This window comes from Sus scrofa, chromosome 14 (genome assembly GCF_054392235.1).
Source record: "Sus scrofa isolate SSC_HxYL_T2T_F1_AM1 chromosome 14, Sscrofa_HxYL_maternal_Yorkshire_Landrace_v2.0, whole genome shotgun sequence".
In the NCBI taxonomy this organism is placed as follows: Eukaryota; Metazoa; Chordata; class Mammalia; order Artiodactyla; family Suidae; genus Sus; species Sus scrofa.
Genome location: NC_139396.1, coordinates 106,800,975 through 106,825,108, shown reverse-complemented (window position 1 = coordinate 106,825,108; position 24,134 = coordinate 106,800,975). Strand labels below are relative to the sequence as shown.

The 24,134-nt window shown below is 36.2% G+C and overlaps 1 long non-coding RNA gene across 4 annotated transcripts in view; it reads left to right on the top strand.

Moving 5' to 3' along the window:
- The window catches only part of LOC110256712 (uncharacterized), a 451,478-nt gene that overhangs the window by 239,472 nt on the left and 187,872 nt on the right, over nucleotides 1-24,134 (top strand). The gene's annotated exons all lie outside the window — the stretch shown is intronic.

The window sequence follows — 24,134 nt, the reverse complement described above, 5'->3', positions numbered from 1 at the left end:
ATGGGGTTGTCAGGTTCATCATCTTGTCTCTTGCTTTCATTTATGATTAAAATTTAACAGAATAAAAGGCTTCAAAACTAAAACAACCCAAAAAACTTCCCCAAATCAGAAGAGCTATCATGGAAGAGTTGAAGTGGCCCTGGGATTTTTTTTTTCCTCCCTAGTTCACAAATGATTTGATATTCTGTGAAGTTCAGAAATAATTTGGAGATTTCCAAGCCTGGGAGATGGAAGAGGCTTGGGCCTGCCCGATGGGTTTCTTCATTTCAGCTCAAGAAAGTAGAAAAAGACCCAGGCCTCCCTCACTTGTCTGAAATAATCCCGGCGCAATCGACAAAGGCTAAAGATGGCTTAATGGGAGAAATTACCCTGGAATTTCCAAATTCAAACTTCTTCATGAAGAGCTCCTCTTCCCTTCGCAAGCAGAGATTCAGATATGGAGTCTCTCAGTCCACAGTGATTGGATGGCTCAGGGAGAAGAGCTCACAACCCGTAATGATACTCAGATACTCCAACTTGGAGTGTGAATATTTAGTTACTATATGGGAAAAAAAAAAAATGCAGGCAGTAGCAAAGGAATGTCTCAAACAAAATAATGGTAATTTTCTTCCCATTCCATCCGCAAAGGAGGGTAGTATGGAGTGACCTCTGCAAGAAATGGAGGCCAATTTAACCTTCAGGGAATGTTTCTCTCATTTGTCCTGAGCCATTTAGAAAAGTCCTGTCCATTTTGTAAAACCCATCTCTCTGGGACAAACTTTTCCATCTTCTTGTGACTGTAAGCAAGTCATTTCATCCCTTGGAGACAGAATGCCATAAATTATTTGCTCCAAGTATCACAATTACTATATAAGGTGGTAGTTATCATTGCCCTCTTTTACCTTGCTAAGTAACAGAAGTTGGAAGACAGAAAGTACCTTGCCCAAGAGCAGGAGCAGAAAGACACAGAGGCTGGAGGTAAAAATCAACCTTCAGACCTGATAGGCAGTGGTAGGCTCTGCACCTCAGAGCCTCAGATGAGGAAGGGGACCAGTTCCCACTTGGTTCATTATAATATCTTCAATTCACATATTTAAGTGTCCTGAAAATTTTGCTCTAGTGTTGCCTTAATTATATGTTTTTGATAAATCCAGTATTCTAATTCCTTTGACCTTGTAATTCCCCCCACCCCCGCAGGCACTGAGGAATTTTTATCTTTACAGTAAAGTCTAATAGTTTTTGTGGCATATGTCTTAGAGTTAATCATTCTGAGTTAATTTCCTCCAGTCCACTGGATTCAATGTCTAGATTCAGGTCTTCAATTTCTGGAATATTTTCTTGGATTACTTTCTGTTAAAACACATAAAACTGACCATCATAACTGTTAAGAGTACAGTTTAGTGGCATTAAATATGTTCAGGTTGTGGTGTTACTATAACGACCATCCATCTACAGAAAGCTCTTGCAAAACTGAAACCTCGTACCTATTAAAAGATACCTCCCCATTCTCCTTTCTGCTCAGCTCCTGGCAACCAACATTCTATTTGGTCTCTAAATTCGAGTGTGCTAGATACCTCAGAAGTTGAATCATACAGTATTTGCTTTTTGTAACTGACTTATTTCACTTAGCATCATGTCCTCAAGGTTTATCCATGTTGTAGCACATGTGAGAATTTTTTTTTTCCTTTTTAAGGCTGAATAATAATTCATTGCTTGTAAATATCACATGTCACATTTTGAGTTTATTCATCCATTGATGGACACTTGGGTTGCTTCAATCTGTTGTCTGTTGTGAATAATGCTGCTATGAACATGGGTGTACAAATTTCTGTTCAAGTCCCTGCTTTCATTTTTGGGTATATGCCCCAAAATGGAATTGCAGGGTCGTAATGGTAATTGTATTTTTAATTTTTTAGAAACTGCTACCCCATTTTTCATAGTGCGTATACCATTTTAGGGTCCCACTGACAATGTCCATCAGTTCCAGTTTATCCACATTCTTGTCATAACTACAGTTATTTTCTTTCTTTTTCTTTCTTTTTTTCTTTCTTTTTTGATAGTAGCCATTCTAAAGGGTACAATGTGGTACCTCTTGATGGTTTTGATTTAATTTCCCTAATGATTAGTAATATTAAACATCTTTTCATGTACTTAATAGCCATGTATTTATCATCTTTGGAGAGATGTTTATTCAAATCCTTTGCCCATTTAAAAAAAATCAGGTTGTTTTAATGCTGTTGAGTTGTAGAAGTTTTATATATTCTGAATATTAACCCCGTATCAGGTATGATATATAGACATTTTCTTCCATTTTCTAGGTTGCCTTTCTCTAGGTTGCCTTTTCAGTCTATCAAATGCTTTTTGTTGTACTGTTTTAAATTTTGATGTAGTCCAATTTACTTTTTCTTTTGTTGTCTGTGCTTTGTGTCATACCTAAGAAATCATTGCCAAATTCGATGTCATGAAAATTTTACCCTGTTTTCTTCTAGAAATTTTACTTTTAGTTCTTCCATATACTTCTTTGATTGACTTCAGATTGATTTTGTATGTGACTTAAGTGTTTGACTTGATTTGTGTATAGATATCCAGTTTTCCTGGCCCATTGATTGAAAAGACTACTCTTTTCTCCATGAATGCTCCTGGCACCCATGTCAAAAATTATTTGAACATATATGCAAGGGTTTATTTATGGGCTCTCTGTGCTGTTCCATAGGTCTATATGTATGTTTTATGCCAGGACCACACTGTTCTGATCACTGTACCTTTGCAATAAGTTTTGACATCAAAGTGTGAGAGCTCCAAATTTTCTTTCCTTTTTTTTTTTTTTTCAAGTTTGTTTTGGCCACCCAGGATTCCTTATGATTCCAAATGGATTTTTCTATATCTGCAAAAAATTGTCATTTGGACTTTAGTACGGGTTGCTTGAATCTGTAGATCACTTTGGGTAGTATGGACATTCTAATAGTATTTAGTCTTCTAATCTATGAACATGTATATATTTCTATTTAGTTGTGTCTTCTTTAATTTCATTCAGCAATATTTTATAATTTTCATTCTATAGATCTTTTATCTCCTTGGCTAAGTTTATTCATAATTTGATGCTATGGTAAATGTGATTTTTTTTTAATTTTCTTTTTGGATTGGTCTTTGTTAGTGTATAAAAATGCAGCTGATTTTTGTGCATTGAATTTTGTATCCTACAACCTTGTTGAATTTGTTAATTAGTTGTAATGTTCTCCCTCTATTGGGGGTGGAGAGCGATCTTTAAGTTTTTCTACATATGAGATCATGTCATCTGTGAACAGAGATTGTATTTCTTCCTTTCTGGCATGAAATGACTTTTTGATTTATTTTTAAAACCTAATTTTCTGGCTACCACTTCATTACTGTGTTGAAGAGGTGAAAGCAGGCATTCTTGTCTTGTTGCTGATCTTAGAAGAAAAGCTTTCTATCTTTCACCATTGAGTACTATGTTTGTTGGGGTTTTACATATATTGCTTTTATTATGTAGAGGTAGTTTTCTTCTATTTCTAGTTTTTATGATGAATGGGTGTTGAAATTTTAAATGCTTTTTCTGCATCAGTTTAGGTGATAATGTGGTTTTTGTTCTTTCCATTAATGAGGTATATTATACTGATTGGGGAACTTATTAAACTGTCCTTGCATTCCAATGTAAATCTCATTTGGTCATGGTGTAAAAACTATTTAATGTGCTGTTGAATTCGATTTTCTAGTATTTTGTTAAAGATTTTGCATCAATATTTATCAGGGATATTGTTCTGTAGTTTTCTTATACTATTTTGGGGGGCTGGTTTTGGTTTTAGGATGATGCCAACCTCTAAAATGAGTTTCTAAGTGTTCTCATCAGGTTTTGGGGGAAGAACCTAAGAAAGATAGGCATTAAGCCATTCAGTACTGAGTTTTTCTTTATTGGGAGATTTTTGATTACTGATTCAATATCCTTACTTGTTCGCCAGTTCAGATTTTCTTAATGATTCAGAAGAAATCTGGTAGGTTTTATATTTCATTGGTAGGTTGTATATTTCCAGAAATTTATCCATTCTTCTAGATTATCCAATTTGTTGGTGTACATTTATTCATAGCATTCACTTGTAGTCACCTTAGTCTCTAGGACATTTAATTTTAATCCTTTTATTTCAGATTTTTATTTGGATCTTTTTTAATCTGGTCAAGAATTTATCAATTTTATTCCTTCACATAAACAACTACAGTTAACCCTTGAACAACAGAAGTTTGAACTGTGTGGGTCCACTTATAAGTGGGGATTGTTTGTTTTTCCAATAAATACACAGTTGGCCCTCTGTACTCATGGGCTCCTGCATCATTTGATAGCCATGGATACATAGGTTCAACTGAATTACACCATTGTATATAGAGACTTGAACTTCCTCAGATTTCAGTGTATGTATGGGCGCCTGGAACCAATACCCTGTGGATACTGAGGGATGACTCTATTAATTTTGTTGATCTTTTCACTTTAAAAAAGTTATGTATTTTATCTCTCTCTGCTTTAAAATTTACTCTATCTCTTGTCTTCTAAGTTTGGTTTTATTTATTTTTCTAGTCTCTTAAGGTATAAAGTTAGATTTTTGACTTAAGATTTTAAATAGGTACTCATTTATAGGTATGAACATTTCTCTTAGCCCTGTTTTCACTGCATCCCATAATTTTTGGTGTTATGTTTTTCATTTTCATTTGTTTCAAGGTATTTTCTAATATTCTTTCTAACTTCTTTGACCCATTTACTGTTCAAGAGTGTGCTGACTGATTTTCACAGATTCGTGGATTTTCCAGTTTTCCTTCTGCTATTGATTTCTAGTTTCATTCCATTGTGATTGGAAAGTATACTTTGTATAATTTCAGTATTCTTGAGTTTTTTAAGACTTGCTTTGTGGCCCAGCATGTGATCTATTCATGTGCACTTGAGAAGAATATATATTCTATTAGGTGGAGTGTTTTGTGTATGTCTGTTATGTCCAATTAGTCTATAGTATTGCTCTAGTGCTATATTTCCTTATTGATCTTCTGTCGTTTTTTTTAATCCATTCTTGAAAGTGGGACATGGAAACTCTTACCATTATGTTGTTACCTATTTCTCCTTACAATTATGTCAATATTTAGCTTCCTATATTTGGGATATCTGAGGTTTGGTGCAGAAATACTTTAAATTGTTATATCTCCTTTGCGAATGGATCCTTTTATCATTATGTAATATTCTTTTTTTTTTTGTCTCTTACGATGGTTTTTGACTTAAATTATATCTTATTTGATTAGTATAGACACACTTGCTCTCTTTTGGTTCTCATTTACATGGAATATCTTTTTCCATCTTTTCACTTTCAGCCTATGTGTGTCCTTAGATCTTAGTAAGTTTCTTGTAGAAAGCATATAGTTGAATTCTGTTGTTATTAATTTTAACCATTTATGTAAACCTCTCTACAAAACTTTTACTTTACTGTTTTCAAATGTCCTTCATTTGATTCCTATGAACACTGTGATACACTTTGAATATGATTATGTATAATAAAACTACGTTCAAAATTATTCTAGCAATTGATACCAACCCTGATGCTCATTTCCTATTTTCATTTTCACCATTCTTCCTCCCATTTTACCCCCATACATTTATTATTTTATTATTAAAGTATATTATTTAATTTTATTGGAATGTAGTTGCTTTATAATACTGTTTTTTTTTTCCAGGTATACAGCAAAGTGATTGAGTTAACATATATTCATTCTTCTTCAGATTCCTTTCCCATATAAGTTATTGCAGAATATTGAGTAGAGTTCATATTGGTTATTTTCTATATAGTGATATGTACATGTTAATCCCAAACTCCTAATTTATCTCTCCCCTTCATTTCTCTTTTGGTAACCATAAATTTGTTTTTAAAATCTGTGAGTTTGTTTCTGTTTTGCCAATAAATTCATTTTTATCATTTTTATTATATTCCATATGTAAGTGATATAATATTTGTCTTACTCTATCTGACTTACATCACTTACTATGATCTCTAGATCCATTCATGTTGCTGCAATTGGCATTATTTCATTCTTTTTTACAGCTGAGGAATACTCCATGGTGTATATTTACACTATATCTTTATCCTATCATCTATCAATGGATATTTAAGTAGTTTCCATGTCTTGGCTATAGTAAAAATTTCTGCTATAGACATAGGGGAGTACATATCTACTCAATTTATAGTTTTGTCTGGTATATGCCCAGGAGTGGGATTGTTGGATCATATGGAAACTCTATTTTTAGTGTTTTGAGGAACCTCCATACTGTTTTCTATAGTGGCTGCACTAATTTACATTCCCACCAATAGTGTAAGAGGATTCCCTTTTCTCCACACCCTCTCCAACATTTATATTTGTACATTTTTTAATGATGGCCCTTCTGACTGGTGTATGGTGGTACTTCATTGTAATTTCAATATGAATTTCTCTAATAAGTAATGATGATGAGCATCTTTCCATGTGCCTATTTAACCATCTGTATTTCTTCTTTGGAGAAATATCTATTTAGGTCTTCTGCCTGTTCTTTGATTTTGTTGTTGCTGTTACTGAGTTGTATTGTGTATTTTGGAAATTAAGCTCCTGTTGGTCACATTATTTGTAATTACTTTTTCCCAATCTGTAGGTTGTCTTTCTCTCTCTCTCTCTCTCTCTTTTTTTTTTTTTTTGGTATGGTTTCCTTTGCTGGGCAAAAACTTTTAAATTTTATTAGGTCCCATTTGTTTATTTTTTATTTTATTTCCACTGTCTTGGGAGATTTTATTTTATTTCCACTGTCTTGGGAGACTAAGAAATAAACCCAAACACTTATGGATAATTCATGTTTAACAAAGGAGGAAAGAATATACAAAGGGGAAAAGAAAACTTTGAAAACTAAGGAAACTTTGGTATGATTTATGTCAGAGAATGTTTTACCAATGGCCTCTTCTAGAATTTTATTATGGCATGTCTTTTTTTTCAAACGGCCACACCCACAGCATATGGAAGTTCCTAGGCGAGGGATTAAATCTGAGCCATACCTGTGACCTGTGATGCAGCAATGCTATATCCTTTAATCCACTGCAGTAGTCCAGGGATCAAACCAACACCAAATTGCTGCAGTTGGATTCTTAACACACTATGCCACAGCAGGAACTCCATGTCATGTCTTACATATCAGTATTTTATTAGCAAATTTGAGTTTATTTTTTGTGTGGTATGAGGATATGTTCTAACTTCATTGATTTACATGTGGTAGTTCAATTTTTCCAACATAACTTGCTGAAGAGACTTTCTTTTTCCTTTTGTAATTCTTTTCTCCTTTGTTAAAGATGAATTGTCCATAAGTGTTTGGGTTTATTTTTGGGTACTCTATTCTGGTCATTGAGTCATATGTCATTTTTTGGGCCATTATCATGCTTTTTTGATTACTGTAGCTTTGTAGTATTGTCTGAGGTCTGAGAGGGTTATGCCTTCTGCTTTATTCTTTTTCTTAAGGATTGCTATGGCAATTCTTGGTCATTTATGGTTGCATGTCAGCTTTAGGATTATTCCAGCTTTGTGAGAAATGTCATGGGTAATTTGGTAGGGATTACATTAAATCTGTAGATTGCTTTGGATAGTATGGCTATTTTAACAATATTAATTCTTAAATCCAAGAGCATGGGATATTTCTCCATTTCTTTGAATAATTTTCAGTTTCCTTTATGAATGTTTTGTAGTTCTCATCACATGTCTTTCATCTCCTTGTCAGGTTTATTCCTAAAAGTTTTTTTTTTTTTAATGTGATTTTAGAAGTAATTGTTTGTTAACATTTCCTGTCTGATATTTTATTGTTAGTGAAAAGAAATGCCACTGATTTTTTTATGTTAATATTCTCCCTTTCTGAATTTGTTTATCAGTTTGCATAGTTTTTGTGTGGAAGCTTTAGAGTTTTCTGTATGTAGTATCATGTCATCTACATATAACAACAGTTTTACCTCATCTCTATATTTCTTTCTGTATGATTTCTGTGGTTAGGTATCCCAACACTCTTTTAAAGAGAAGTGGTAAGTATGGGCATCCTTGCATTGTTCCAGATTTTAGAAGAAGGGTTTCAGCTTTTCACCATTAAGTATTGTACTGGCTGTGGGTTTGTCATAAACAGCTTTTATTGTGTTGAAATATATCCACTTTGGTAACAAGTTTTATCATGAATAGATGTTGAATTTTATCAAATGCTTTTTCTGTGTCTATTGAGATGCTCCTGTGGTTTTTGTCTTTTTTTTCTTTTTCTTTTTTCTTTTTTTATTTTTTTGGTCATGCCCATGGCATGCATAAGTTCCTGGGCCAGGGATCAAACCAGTACAACAGCAGTGACAACATCAGATCCTTAACTACTAGACCACCAGGGAATGCCAGGCTTTTTCTTTCTTTGATGTGGTGTATCCCATTAATTGATTTTAACTATGTTAAACCATCCTTATGACCCTTGGATGAATCCAACTTGATGGTAGTATATGATCTTTTTATGTGTTGTTGGATTCAGTTTGCTAATATTTTATTGAGTTTTTATGTCTATATTTATCAACGATATTGGCCTGTAATTTTCTTAGTTGATAGTGTGTCTGCCTGATTTTGGCATTGGAGTGATTGTGTTTTCATAAAATGTCTTAGGGAGAGTTCCTTCCTCTTAAGTCTTTTGAAAGAGTTTGAGAAAAATTGGTACAAATTCTCCTTTGTATGTTTAGTAGAAATCACCTTTGAAGCTCTGGCCCTGGGATGTTGTTTTAAGGGAGTTTTTTTGTTTTCTAAACACATTGTATTTCATGTCTAGTGATCAGTCTGTTCAAGTTAGCTATTTCTTCTTTTTTTTAGTTTTTGTGGGCTATTTGTTTCCTGAAACTTGTGTATTTCTTCTAGATTGTTTGAGTTTGTTAGTGTATTATTGTTCATAGGATTCTCTCTCTCTTTTTTTTTTTTTTTTTTTTTTGTATTTCTCTGGTATCAGTTGTGATCTTTCCTCTTTGATTTCTTATTTTGTTTAACTGGGTGTTCTCTTTTCTTGGTGAGCCTGGTCAGAGGTTTGCCAATTTTCAAAGAACCAGCTCTTTGTTTTATTGATTCCCCCTCCACCCCAGTTTTTTAAGTATCTAGTTTATTTACTTCCTCTCTAATCTTTATTATCTCCTTCCTTCTGCTGATTTTGGTTTTACTTGTTCTTTTTCTAATTCTTATAGGTGATTAATTAGGTGGTTTCAGATTTTTCTTATTTCTTAAAGAAGGCCTATATATCACTATGAACTGCCCTCTAAGAACTGCAGGCCATCCATATGTCTTCTTTGGAGAAATGTCTGTTAAGGTCTTCTGCCCATTCTTTGATTGGGTTGTTTTTTGTTGTTGTTGTTGTTGTTGTTGTTGAGTTGTATGAGTTGTTTGTATATTTTGGAGATAAAGCTCTTGTCAATTGCATAATTTGTAGCTATTTTCTCTCAGATTCATTTTTCTTACTAAATAGAAAGCAATGTGTCTGCTGAGAGTGAAGATGAAGGACCTGAGGGGAGAGATTTTGTTCCCTCTAACATGGGCTTGAAAAAGAATGTATTCTGTAGAATAAGTGTTTTCTAATACCTATATATAGATATCACAGCAAGCTTGCTGGGTGTCTAACATTTATATGTTTGCTACATTCTTTGCCTCACATTTATTTTTCTTTAAATCTGTAAAATAGAACAGTAACACATATCTTAGAATATTGTAGGGATGTTTGCAATTAATTTAAATGCAAATGTATAAAAAAACTTTTACTTGGTTTGTATGCTACATGTTTGTTTTTGTTTTTGTTTTTGTTTTTTTTTTGCCACCGAAATCAAGAAGAAGCTGTCTTTTTACAAAAATTTATTTTGTCTTATAAAATCTCTAGTCTGGGGCCTTGTGAGAAAATGAGGACTCATCCTGTTAATTAGTGATTCACACCAGGCCAGTTGTAATTAAATCCATACTCCCTGTCACTTGCAGGTTAAATACATGGTTCATGGCATCAGACAGGAGGAGAAGCTTTATGAATGGTGCTCTCAATTGTAATCTGTTTCATGATCTAAATTTATTGCTGAGAAGAAATTGCTCCTGGCAACATAATTATAGGATAGAAGGAACTGTGGGTGCAGATAGTTCAACATACAGCATATGCCATGACTGACGCAATCAAGGGGTGACAGCCTGGCAGGAATCTATACTAGTGTAACTGAAGTATTGTGACCTCTGATGCCAGCTTTCTCTCTATCATAAATTATTTCACCCATAGTGATTGGCTGATTGATTTTTTTTTAATCAAAAAGCAATGAACTTACTCTTGATAGTAGGGTCCTAAAGCGAGGAAGATAAAACCTTAATTCTCAAAAAAAAAAAAAAAGTATTCTTGAAATATTACTGTTAGAGCCCTCTCCCTCCACCTGAAATGTAGAAGTACTTTAGAGAACTTCCATCTCTCAGCTCAAATTTGTTTTTGAGAACTAGGAATTGGGAAGAGAATGCATGTGGCTGGCAATACTGTCCCCTATTCATGCAGGCAATGGGAGCATGAAGAGGGGCCCTCTTCTTAGAGTGAGGATGTGCTTAAGAACCTCTGCAGTATCTGGATGACAGTTATAAGAGGAGGAACCATTTATGACAATGAGAGCCCTAATCCAATAACTACATAAGTAATTGAACCAAAGCTTCATTTTATAGTCTTCTATTAAGAGCATGCATGAGGAGTTCCCATTGTGGTGCAGTGGAAATGAATCCAACCATTATCCATGAGTATGTGGGTTTGAGCTCTGACCTCACTCAGTGGGTTGGAGATCTGGCATTGCTGTGAGCTGTGGCGTAGGTTACAGATGTGGCTTGATCCTATGTTTCTGTGGCCATGGTGTAGCTGCCACAGCTGTGGCCACCAATTACAGCTCCAATTCAACCTCTAGCCTAAGAACTTCCATAGGCTGTGGGTGAGGCCCTAAAAAGCAAAAAAAAAAAAGGTGGGGGAAAGCATGAGCAGAGTTCTGGACTTTCTGATAAAGGTTTGTTTCTCCAGATAGTGGGCAAATCATTAGCATATAACCCATTCTTAGCCAAACCTCAAAGTGATTCATAAACTATCCAGAACATGATTTCTTTTTTTTCCTCTTATGTGATACTTGAGTTTCTACCTATTCAAAGCATAGATGATGATGCATGCAAGCCTTAAAAGGAATAGTCAGAATCCAAATCTATTTCAGGTACTTGACACCACATGGTAACTTTGAATAAATATAAAATATATCAAGAGGTAGATTCCAAGTAGGAAAAAGGATTGGAGATAAGAGTTAAATAGGTGGTGTACACACTAGGTGGAACTGACAGCTATGAGAGCCTCTCAAATGATGATGGTCAACTCCACCAGCTCTTGGAGAAAGTTTTTCCTATATGATTTTTTCATATTTATGGCACCTTACTTGAACTCCAGCAGCATTATTTTGATTACTTACATTTTTATTCTGACTTGTAGACTAAGTCTGGGAGAAAGGATCATTTGAAATGTCTTTGACTGAAGACTTCCAGTTTCAGGTCTGATTTGTAAGGCACTTGGAAGTCACCATTCCCATCCTTATAAGAAAACTGTGAAAACTGAAAACCAGACTCTTAAACCCATCAGAGAACTCCCATTGCAAACTGTTAACCCTCAAGTCTGAAGAGGCAGTCCTATCCAGAAAGACACAACCTAGATCTGCTTACCTAGAGAAGAAGCCCCTGGAGATGCAAACCCATAGAAACACTTGTGTTACTTTTATAAATTACTGGCTACTGAGTGTGAACTAATGTGAGAGGGTGAAACTCCTAGGATCGTGGTCTTAAAAAGAGGCTGGTGGGCTTGACTTCCAGGAACCCCATGTTCTCACAATGAAGATTAGAAGATCCCTTATTGGATCTGACAGGGAGAGGGCAAGAGTAATCTTTGTGAAATAAATCCAGAGTATTCTTCACAGCATAAGGTGATCATGAACTGGGGAAAACCTTTTACAGAACCTTTTCCACCCTAGCAAAGGACAATTAACTTATTGCAGTCCCCTCTAGGGAAGATAGGAAGGGCACAGCCCACTTCTAAATCACAGCCCACTAAAAGATGGAGTGTAGGTCATAAAATTATAGAACACTTACTCCCCATACATATAACCACACAAACCAATATCCAGCATAAAACAGTATATTATAGCCAAAAAGCTACAAAAGTTCAAACTCTCTTTAAAGAAGACACCTTGCTGTATAGCAGAAATCGAAGGAACATTGTAAATCCACTATAATTTAAAAAAGAAAAAAAAATATAAATAATAGAGTTCTCAGGGAATCCCAAAGATAATGGAAAATGAAAAACAAAAAAAAACCCCAGAAAACAAGGACTTGGGAGAGAGCTTCCTTCAGTCACAAACTATCAATTTAATATTCAGAATTTAACTGCAGTTTTTATTTTTCTGTATTTCTTTAAGAATACTCAGCTATGAATGCTTTCTCAATTTCTGAATTTCCATAGTACTTGCAAATATCTCAGTAATTAGTGCTCATATCTTTTTTATTTTATTTTTTTAAGGCTGTACCCTCGACATACGAAGGTTCCCAGGCTAGGGGTCGGGGTTGAATCAAAGCTGTAGCTACCGGCCTACTCCATGGCCACAGCAACACAGGATCCGAACTTTATCTGTGACCTATACTGCAGCTCTTGGCAATGCTGGATTCTTAACTCACTGAGCAGGGCCAGGGATTGAACCCACAACCTCATGGTTACTGGTTGGATTAGTTTCTAATACACCACAATGGGAATTCCATACCCCTCATAGCTTAACTTTGGTTTTTATTTTTCTTCTTTATATATATTTTTATTTTTCCCAACTAAATGGAACTCCTAGAGGCAAAAAAAGTTTTGTGCTTAGAAATCTTTGAGTTGTTCACAGGACCTAGCCTATAATGGACACAAAATTTTTTGAGAATGTTGTTTTAAATATAACCTCACTACCTTAACTTGCTGTGTGTGAAGAATGTTTCACTGGGTCCCAGCATTATTATCTAGTTTATGAGTTGCATGTGTAGAGACCAACTCTGCCCTCAATCCTTGCTCCACTAAACATCACAAACAGGCGTACTTTTCCCTTTTTTTATCTTCTTTGCCTGCTGAAAACTTAGTGTACATGAATGGTCAAAAGTTTTCCAGTGTGACTTTTATTAGAATATACGATTTTGATTTTCTGGATGAGAGATGAATCATATGCCATAACATGACACAAAATTGCCTCAATATGTAAGATCAGGTAGGATAGAAAAAGACATTTTACCTATTGCTTAGGGTCCCCAAAATTTGACAATTGAAGGACATGGCAAGTTGTGACAGGTAAGTGAGTGTTGTGACACAATGGAAATAGTAGTATAGACTATGCTTGCAACATATAGTCATACTTCTTTCAAAGTTTAAAAAGAAAAAAAAAAAGGGGGAGAAAGAATAGGGCACTGCCACTGCCACGGTGTTTAGGAACTGGAATGTGGAACCAGCCTTCATTAGAATGATAATCTGAGATTTTTCTGTTGAAGTATAAAAAAAAAATCATATTAGCATTTGCAAAATGAAATGTTATTAAAACCAAAACAGATGTTACATTCATATTCTAAGTTGTGAAGTCTTCTTAGCAATGACAGTGCATTAGCAAACAAAGTAAAATAAACAGTATGATAATGTTGGAATGTTGGGCTTGCTGCCAACAAAAGTAAAACATAATCTCAAAGAAAATCACCCAGAATAAAGAAACCAGAGAAGACTACTACTAGTATTTGAACGAATGTAGATAAATCAAATATATATATGGCTCCAAAAAGAATGTTTTATAAATTCACAGAGACAATCCAAGCAGAGTTTGGTTTGTTTGTTTTCCTGTGTGGATAACTGGAAAAAAAAAAAATTAAGACTTGGGACTCTAAATAAATACTTCAGAACAATTGAAATTAAAGAATGCGTCCTATGAGCAGAATTCCAAATACTGAAATACTTTGTTGGTGTATTGCATTTTATTTTTGGCTATGTTTACTACCTGAATGCACCTGGGGCAAACTCATCTGGTGAGGAAGTTACTGGACTTTGGTGTTGGATCTCATTCCAAATCATGATAGAAGATGTACTGGTAAGATTAAACCAAGTCTTAGTGTTCTCATCCTTAAAATGAAAATGCTAATCATTGGGTAGGATGAAAGTGTCTGACAACGAGGCAGTAGGAGAAATGCATCAAGGTAGGGGCTTGCTGCTCAGTAGGCAGACACTACATGTTAACTACTATTTTACTGCTTTCCATACAAAATCATAGCCAAAGACTAGTATAAAAAAAATAGCAAAGAGATGTAAACAAACAAAATATTTGCAATGGCCACCAAGCTTTAATGAGTGCTCCATGCTGTCCTGGTGGGAATGCCTCTTCTGGCTCTTAAGAGCCCTCAAGGGACCAGAGCTGGGTTATGCTGTTCTGTGAACTGATGCCCCACTTTGTGTGCACTGTACTTGGAAATAATTTGTTACTACTGTGCTACATACAACATTGAATGTTTAACAAACCAGAGCTAAATCTTAATATTCAAGTTACAACTTCCCTTGTCCAGAGTACTGGGAGAGAATCTGAAGAAGAGCAAGGAAAGGAAAGCTACTGGTGTTGTCATGCTGAGTTCAGAATTCCCTTCCCCCCACCAGGGCCTAGTTAGGTGTCAGGTTCATCATGCCTAGCTCCCTGTACCCTTAGAGAAAGTTACTTCTCAAAAGACTCCTAGGTCTTTTTTTGAAGTAGACAATTACCTGGCATACTCTTCCTTCAATTTAATGGATAAATAAGAACTTTATTTAAAAAATCCCTTTTGATCAACCACACTGAGTATATGACAGTCATAAATTTTACATAACTATCAACATAAAATAACAACATAGAATCCTAACTTGCCATGTGTACAGATAATCTGATCATAATTAAAAAATAAATGGGAGTTCCCGTCGTGGCTCAGTGGTTAACGAATCTGACTAGGAACCATGAGGTTGAGGGTTCGGTCCCTGCCCTTGCTCAGTGGGTTAACGATCCGGCGTTGCCGTGAGCTGTGGTGTAGGTCGCAGACGCGGCTCGGATCCTAAGCTGCTGTGGCTGTGGTGTCGGCCAAGGGCTACAGCTCCGATTTGACCCCTAGCCTGGGAACCTCCATATGCCACGGGAGTGGCCCAAGAAATAGCAATAAACAAATAAATAAATAAATAAATGAATACAGAAGGACTTTATCAGCCTGAGGTGAACATACTTAGAAATTTAAAATCAAAGATAACAAATTTATTCTCAAGCACATTGCCTGTTAAAGAGAATGTAGAAAAAGTTCATAGAGGATTTTAGCCTAGATTACAAACAGACTATTCTGGATCTGTCTTCCAGGTCTCATATTTTATCACATACTTTTTTTTTTTAATATTTTTTTTATTTTCCCACTGTACAGCAAGTGGGTCAGGTTATCCTTACATGTATACATTACAATTACATTTTTCCCCCACCCTTTCTTCTGTTGCAACATGAGTATCTAGACATAGTTCTCAATGCTATTCAGCAGGATCTCCTTGTAAATCTATTCTAGGTTGTGTCTGATAAGCCCAAGCTCCCGATCCCTCCCACTCCCTCCCCCTCCCATCAGGCAGCCACAAGTCTCTTCTCCAAGTCCATGATTTTCTTTTCTGAGGAGATGTTCATTTGTGCTGGATATTAGATTCCAGTTATAAGTGATATCATATGGTATTTGTCTTTGTCTTTCTGGCTCATTTCACTCAGTATGAGATTCTCTAGTTCCATCCATGTTGCTGCAAATGGCATTATGTCATTCTTTTTTATGGCTGAGTAGTATTCCATTGTGTATATATACCACCTCTTCCGAATCCAGTCATCTGTTGATGGACATTTGGGTTGTTTCCATGTCCTGGCTATTGTGAATAGTGCTGCAGTGAACATGCGGGTGCATGTGTCTCTTTTAAGTAGAGTTTTGTCCGGATAGATGCCCAAGATTGGAATGCGGGGTCATATGGAAGTTCTATGTATAGATTTCTAAGGTATCTCCAGACTGTTCTCCATAGTGGCTGTACCAGTTTACATTCCCACCAACAGTGCAGGAGGGTTCCCTTTTCTCCACAGCCCCTCCAGCACTTGTTATTTGTGGATTTATTAATGATGGCCATTCTGACTGGTGTGAGATGGTATCTCATGGTAGTTTTGATTTGCATTTCTCTTATAACCAGCGATGTTGAGCATTTTTTCATGTGTTTGTTGGCCACCTGTATATCTTTGGAGAAATGTCTATTCAGGTCTTTTGCCCATTTTTCCATTGATTGATTGGCTTTTTTGCTGTTGGGTTGTATCAGTTGTTTATATATTCTAGAGATTAAGCCCTTGTCGGTTGCATCATTTGAAACTACTTTCTCCCATTCTGTAAGTTGTCTTTTTGTTTTCTTTTTGGTTTCCTTTGCTGTGCAAAAGCTTGTCAGTTTGATGAGGTCCCATGGGTTTATTTTTGCTCTAATTTCTATTGCTTTGGGAGATTGACCTGAGAAAATATTCATGATGTTGATGTCAGAGAGTGTTTTGCCTATGTTTTCTTCCAGGAGTTTGATGGTGTCCTGTCATATATTTAAATCTTTCAGCCATTTTGAGTTTATTTTTTTGCATGGTGTGAGGGTGTGTTCTAGTTTCATTGCTTTGCATGCAGCTGTCCAGGTTTCCCAGCAATGCTTGCTGAATAGACTTTCTTTTTCCCGTTTTATGTTCTTGCCTCCCTTGTCAAACATTAATTGACCATAGGTGTCAGGGTTTATTTCCGGGTTCTCTATTCTGTTCCATTGGTCAGTCTGTCTGTTTTGGTACCAGTACCACACTGTTTTGATGACTGTGGCTTTGTAGTATTTCTTGAAGTCTGGGAGAGTTATGCCTCCTGCTTGGTTTTTGTTTCTCAGGATTGCTTTGGTGATTCTTATCACATACTTTCTATCCACTATGTGAAAATTTGACTTTATCAGATGACTAAGTTTATCTAAATTTACTTTTAACCTATTACTACATATTTCTATTGATTTCAAATTTTTACCTTATTTTTTTTAATTTACAGACTGATTTTTGCTTATTTTTTGGATAACGGTATTACATTTTATGAATTTAATACCTTCTATAATTTCTCTGAGGATACAAAGCAGAATTATTTAAAATTCCACTTGTTCTTAGCAGAATTTCTTGCATCCTCCAGAGCCAAGTGTTACTTTATTTTGATTCTTCTCATTCATTTATGTGTTTCTTCAGTATTAGTTGATCCTTGACTGATTTCTTCACTCATCAGCTATCATCTGATTTGTACCATTTGAGAAATTCTTCAACATTTGGGATGGGGGTATCTTCTACTGATACTCTTTCCTTATTTTGACTCAGTTATCAATTCTTTCTTCAGTAACATTTTTTGTGATCAAGTTTGATTTGGGGAGGGAGCAGAGCTCAACTTGCCACCTTGATCTAGAGCTCTGCTTTTAACTCCTTTAGGACAAAGTTGATCCTGTTTTGTAGCCCAGGATCATCCCCTACAGCTTGATGATGCCAGCCCATGGTTGAGACTGCAGGCCTGGATCACTCAGCCATCACCTAACAGGTTAACTGCTGGATTCTAATGAAAAGAGAGACACCCCCCTCCCCAGTTCAGTTTAGTGACCCCCACAAATGCCCCAGGATGTGTTGCTCTCTGACGTCATTGCACACATTTACCTATAGAACTGATCCAATGCCTTTATAGTTAATGCTTCTGCAGCAATTTGGGATTAACTTTGATTGTTTTGCTGTCTTCCTTCCTCATATGTAATTCACTGAGAAAAAGGACACCCCGATTGTGCCCTTTTTTGTGTTTTGTAAATATTAATTTCTTCTTGGTGGTACGAAAAATGTTGAAAGTTTCAGGTTTTCCTGAGGAAGAAGAAAAATGATGATTTTCAATTACTGTACTGCTTATCACAAAAGCAGTTGCATTTGCCTGATGGCTTCATTGACTGATGTCAGGAGAATGCCAAGTAGACAGTTTTGCTAGCTTAATGCCACCCACAGAGCTAGACAAAACATTGCTTTTCATATACTTTACAAAAATAGTAGTGATTAATTGCGCTGCTGAACCATAAGCTGATCAAACTGGAGAAAACAAGAAGTGTGGCATTTACAATTTAGGAAGCCACTTTCCTCAGACTGATTTCTAGTCACTAATGCACATTTGAAGTCTTGGCCTTAGGAATATTTACCAAATTCTTTTTAAGTCTCCTATTTACTGAATGTTTACTTATTGCAAGTGAGTTAAAGTTCTAAAGAGGTTTGAGACCACTGACTGAGTTTTACTACATCATTATAACTTAATGTTGTGTTTCTGTACTCTGGTTTATGTATTAAAAGTTAAAGTAATTGGTACATAATTTTTTAACAATTATTGGACATAATCATAGACAGTTTTATTCCACAAGCATTTATTGGTGCTTATGCCACGTCAGACACTGTTGTGGGCACTATGTAATATAAAATGGTAATTTAGAACCATGTGTATAAGTTTTAAAGAAAGACCAGAGTTTAAGTTACAGAGTATAATGGTAAAACTTTCTAGAAAACCGGACTGGGACTAGATGGTAGAAAAACCCTGACTGCAAGGTCAAGGGATAGAGAAATAGAAGCAGCTGTTGCAGACATTACCCAGGAGGGTGAAATAATAGTCAAGTCAGTCAATGGTGTAGAAATGCCATTTTGGTCACAATTCAAAGGATGCTCAGATAAGCAATGAGACTGGATGCAAGGGGTGCAGAGTTACATCTTCTCAAGTGGATATAGGACATGGTGAACATGCAGATGGAGAGCAATTACAAGCATAGAGACAGTATAGTTTTGCAGCTAATTAGTGGACTGAAACAGAAACAGATGAATAGATTATTATCTGGAATTACAGTAATATATGTGACGTATCTCTTGGGAATTCATTACATTGAAACTTTTACAGTCAAACTCATCCTTTAATACTAAGAGCTAATTTTCCATGTAATGCAATAGAAAGAAAGATAAAACACGGTGGTTATCTTAATGAGATCCTAAAAAGAATTACAGTGTGGTGGTAAAAATACACAAGTGTTGAGACCTCAGTTAAAATTCTGGCTGTGCCTTTACAAATCATATGACCTTATGCAAGTTACTTAATCTTTCTAGCCTCAGTTTCTTCACTTTCTGAAAGGAAAATAGGCACAACATCATAGAATTTTTTTAAATTTAAGTGAGATTATACATGGAACACTTAAGGGAGATTCTGGCAAATAATAATGGCTCAAAATTTTAGTGATAATTATGTAGAAAAATGAATTTCAAGTCATAATACCTTATTTTCAATTCAGCTTTTATACAGAATTGCAATATATAAAACAGATTAAAACTAACTATACCTATTTTTTGTAAGTTCAATTGCATGATATTTTTATTAGTAATCACTAGAGGCAATCTTAATCCATATAGACTCAATATACTAACATTTGGTAAAATCCATTTGAATACATGAGGTTTTTATTAAAGTTTTAAAAATAAGATATTGGTAAATTAGGTAAAACTCCAATAAAATGTCTGCATTATCCCAGAAGCATCTCTGAGGAATTCCAGTCTTCTCTGTGTTGACTAAAAAAAATCCACAACCCGAAAGTTGAGAGTTAAGTTTTATTTGGAGTGAAATTAGGACTTAAACCTTGGGAATCACTCCAAGGTGGTGAGGGAGAGGAGCTAGGATATACAGGAGTTTTTGCAACAAAGGGCAGGGAGCAGGAACAAAAGAGGCTGGGCTCACTGAAATCATTCCTTTGATAATGCACACCAGATATCTGGGCAGGTATCCTGAGTTTTCATAGGCTGCAGGACTCACAGACTCTCACCCTTGGAGGTAACTGCATTTATAGATGACTGTGATATTCTTTATCCTTAACTACAAGACTGGGCTAAAATACCACCCGAGGAGGAAAAGGAGGAATATCAGGATATGATAAAAGTGAGGGGGAGGTGCATGCAGCATATACACATTTTACAAAAGTTTTTTGTTGATCTCCTGAAGGTGACTACCAGTCACAAGGAGCAGACATCACCATGAAGGATTCTAGTGTTTTTCTAGGTATGAATAGATGCAAGAATTGGGCACATAAAATCTTCTCCTGAAAATATCTTGACTATCTGAAGGCCTGTTCTTCCAGTTTTCCTAGAGCAGAGTGCCTCATTCCTGATCTCCACCCTGGGCTGCACTCAGGGGTTGCTGCGGGTCTGTAGCTGCAGTGGCTCATGTTTTACTCCATATAAGAGACTGATGGCAAGTGCCAAACTTCAGTTCACATCTGGAAAAACACTTTTAAAAATTTAAAAAACATGGATGTAGTACAAGTCGTGTCACCCTTATTTTGCAAATGGGAAACAGCCTGAAAAAGAAGAAATGCTGCTCAAATTGACACAGCAGGTCACTAGTAAAGCCAAGCCTTGTTCTAATTTTTTCTGGGAAATGAGCTAAAAATTAATAGTCGTAATTAAGACACATTCCTTCAAGCAGCGCCTTCTCTATTTTCCACACTTCTCCATTTCATCTTCTTAGTAAAGCTGTGGAGGAGACTGAGCGATTTAGAAAAAAAAAAACAAAAAAAAAGCTCCCAAAAGGCAAGATTTTGGTCTGTTGTGTTCACTACTGAATCTACAATGCCTAAAACAGACTCTGGATTATTAGTAAGTTCTTGTGTTTGTGGAATGAATTCCCATTTTACAGACTATGATTGGGACTAGTGGGTGGTTTTAACATCAATTAAAATAATGATACTTAAGATGATACTAATTTTAAAAGATTTACTATCAGCTAGGCAATATTCTAAGCAGTTGATAATACCTAAAAACTTTTAAAAATCATCTCAGCAGACCTACTGGGTGTTGTTATGATCTGCATTTTGCAGATGAGAAATTTAAGGTATGTGAAGTTTAAGTCATTTTTCCAAGTTGCACTGCAGTTGAGTGGCAAAGCCAGTATGGCATCTAAAAAGTTTGGCTGTAGCAGTTGCTCTCAAAGCTATTAGAAAATGGCTACAAGAAGAAGCCTGGAGTTTCATTTTCCTTCTGCAAGTTTTCTATTGTTTCAGAATGTGATAGTGCATGAAGTTTTATATGGAGGTTACAGCCAGAGGAGGTAGGAGGTGCCAGTTCCTGAAGGAGGGCGTGGTGAGCACTTCAAGATGTGTAACAGATCTGGCCCAGGGATGCCCTGTAGTGGGTGATCATCTGGCTGTTTTAAGAAATTTTGTAAATTTTAAGCAAATTACAACCCAGTATTTGGTAGTTCTCCCTTCAAGAAATGGAACTTTAGTATGCCCAATATGAATGTGTGCTGGACTTAAGATTTGCTTCTAATAAAGAGAATACAGCATACTAATAAATCACTTAAGAGATTAATTTATGAAAGGATGTTGGCTCTTGCCTTGGGCTTCCTCTTGGATCACCTGCTCTGATGGGAACCAGCTTCAACCTTGTAAAGAGCCCTAAGGAGAGGCCTGCATGGTAAGGACTTTAGGTATTTAGTGAACAACCAGTGAAGAACTGAGGCCTCCTGTACCACTTGAGTGAACTTGGAAGCAGGTCCTCCAGCTCCACATGACTGCAGACCTGGCCATCTACTTGACCATGACCCCATGAAAGACTCTGAGCCAGGACTATCCAGCTAAGCTGCTCTCAGACTCCTGAACCACAGACAGTGAGACAGTCAATGTTATATTAAGAGGCAAAGATCTGAAGTAATTTTTATATATTTGTATAGATAACTAAATGTTGACCTCGCTCATTTAAAGAAGGGAATGTACAATACCAACTGAAAGAAAGCAACCTGCTTTGTGATTACTAATTCTTTTCACCTCCTTAATAAGTTTAGTCTACATCATAAAGTATGAACATCCACTTCTTTGAAGGAGTTCTTAACAAGCTGCAATTTTTTAAAGACCTCAGAGGATGTTCATCCATATCCCATATAGAGTTTGATATGGGGACATAAGAAGCATTTTCTATCCCATTTACTCTATTTATGGGAAACTCAGAGGCCCTAACCATACCCATCTTAGTAAACATTTTTCCATTGTGCCATTAATAAAGGAAAAAAGTACTTGCTGGTGGGGAAGAAGACTAATTGATAGGGGGAAAAGAAATAAACCAATTAGAGTTGGTAATTCTATTGTGATAAAATGTCTTAATGCTAAAGTTACATTGTAAAGCTGGGCCATATAATTTCTGAGGGAGGCTTTTTAGTGTACATTGCACATTAAAATGCATTTGTATGTGCATTTTAATTTGATGAATGGTGACAGCTTCCCATTCAAAATGCCAAGAGGTGGTTGACAAAGAGTTCAAGAGGGACGAAAACAAAGCAAAAGGAAAAAGTCTGTTAAAAAAAAAAAAAAAAAAAAGGACAATTCCCTCGTCACAACATGCTGGGGCCATTTTCAGCAAGCTCTTACTAAGTTTTCAAAACCAGCCCCTCCCCCCCAAAAAAAGCCATACATCAGGCATTATGGATTTTAGGTATGCAGCCACAGAGATAATTTTTTTTTTAATCTTAAAAATGTTGTATTTCAAGTGTACTGTCAGGGAGTTCCCTTGCGGCACAGTGGGTTAAGGATTCAGCATTGTCACTGCATCAGTTTGGGTTGCTGTTGTGGCACAGGTTCGATCTCTGGTCCAGAGAATTTCTATATGCCTCCAGAGCAGCCGAAAAAAAGTACTGGCAGATTTAGGTCCTTTTTGACAGTAGCCGAAAGAAGAGCAAATGTTGCGTTTTCTTTGATTCCATTTGCATGTGATAATAGTGGCTTGAATGAGAGTGATAGTTATGAAGGTTGTGAAAAGTGAAAAAATATTGATATAATGATGTTTTTGAAAGTAGAGTTGACAGGCTCATTGACCTGATAAGGATTATGAGGCAGACGAACCCAGGTTGAGATCAAAGTTCAGCCTGAAGTACAAGATAATCGGTAGTGCTGTTAACGGTAACAGAGCACCATGGTGGATTAACATGTTAGGTGATGGTGATGCTCAGTGAGTCGGGAACTGTATTTAACATCTATTGCTTATTTATGTGTAAAGTATAGATGTCAAGTATGCAGTTGGATTTACAAATTCATAATTTAAGGGAGAAGTTTCCATTGAAAAGGCAAATTTGAATATTATCAGATTATTATAGAGATTGGCAGTAGCCAGGCTACAAAATAGCCCCAGATGAGTCCTGCCTTCTGATATTCATGGCCATGTTTGGCCCTCTCTCTCATTTTATCAGGATTGGTCTGTTGTGACTAATAGAATATGCAGAAGGATGAAGGAAGGTGTGCCACTTCTGAGACTAGATTATGTTTTTCAGTCAGTGTTCTCCAGAGAAATAGGAGAGGGGAAGAAACAGGGAGAGAGGAGAGTAGAAGAGGGGAGAGCAGGGGATTGATTTAAGGAATTGGCTCATGCAATTAGACTGAAGAGTCCAAAATCCTAAGAGTGAGATACCAGGCTGGGGACCCAGGGAAGAGCTGATGTTGCAAGTCTAAAGGCTGTATGGTGGCCTGTTTCTTTCTTGTTCAGAAGAAGTCAGTGTTTTGTTATATTCAGGCCTTCAACTAATTAGATAAAGCCCACCCACACTACAGAAAGCATCTGATACACTCAAAGTGCACCAGTTTTTAAATGTTAATTCCATCCAAAAATACCCTCACACAAAAAAATCCAGAATAATCTTTGGCTAAATATGGACCCTGTTGACCAGTAGGGTGATACATAAAGTTAACTATCACAGTTATAGGACATATGGCTTCTTCCTCACTCTCTCTCGGGTCACTCTCTTTTGGGGAATCCAACTGTCATGTTATAAGACTTCTCCAACAGCCCTGTGGAGAAGTGCAAGTGGTGAGGAACAGAGCTTCTGCCATGGAGGTGAGCTATCTTTGCGGGCAAGTCGTTCAGGCCACTCAAGCCCTCAGATGAGCTCAGCCCTAGTCAAAAGCTTAACTGGAACTTCATGAGCGTGCCTGACTAAAACCACCCCTCTCTTCTGCTCCT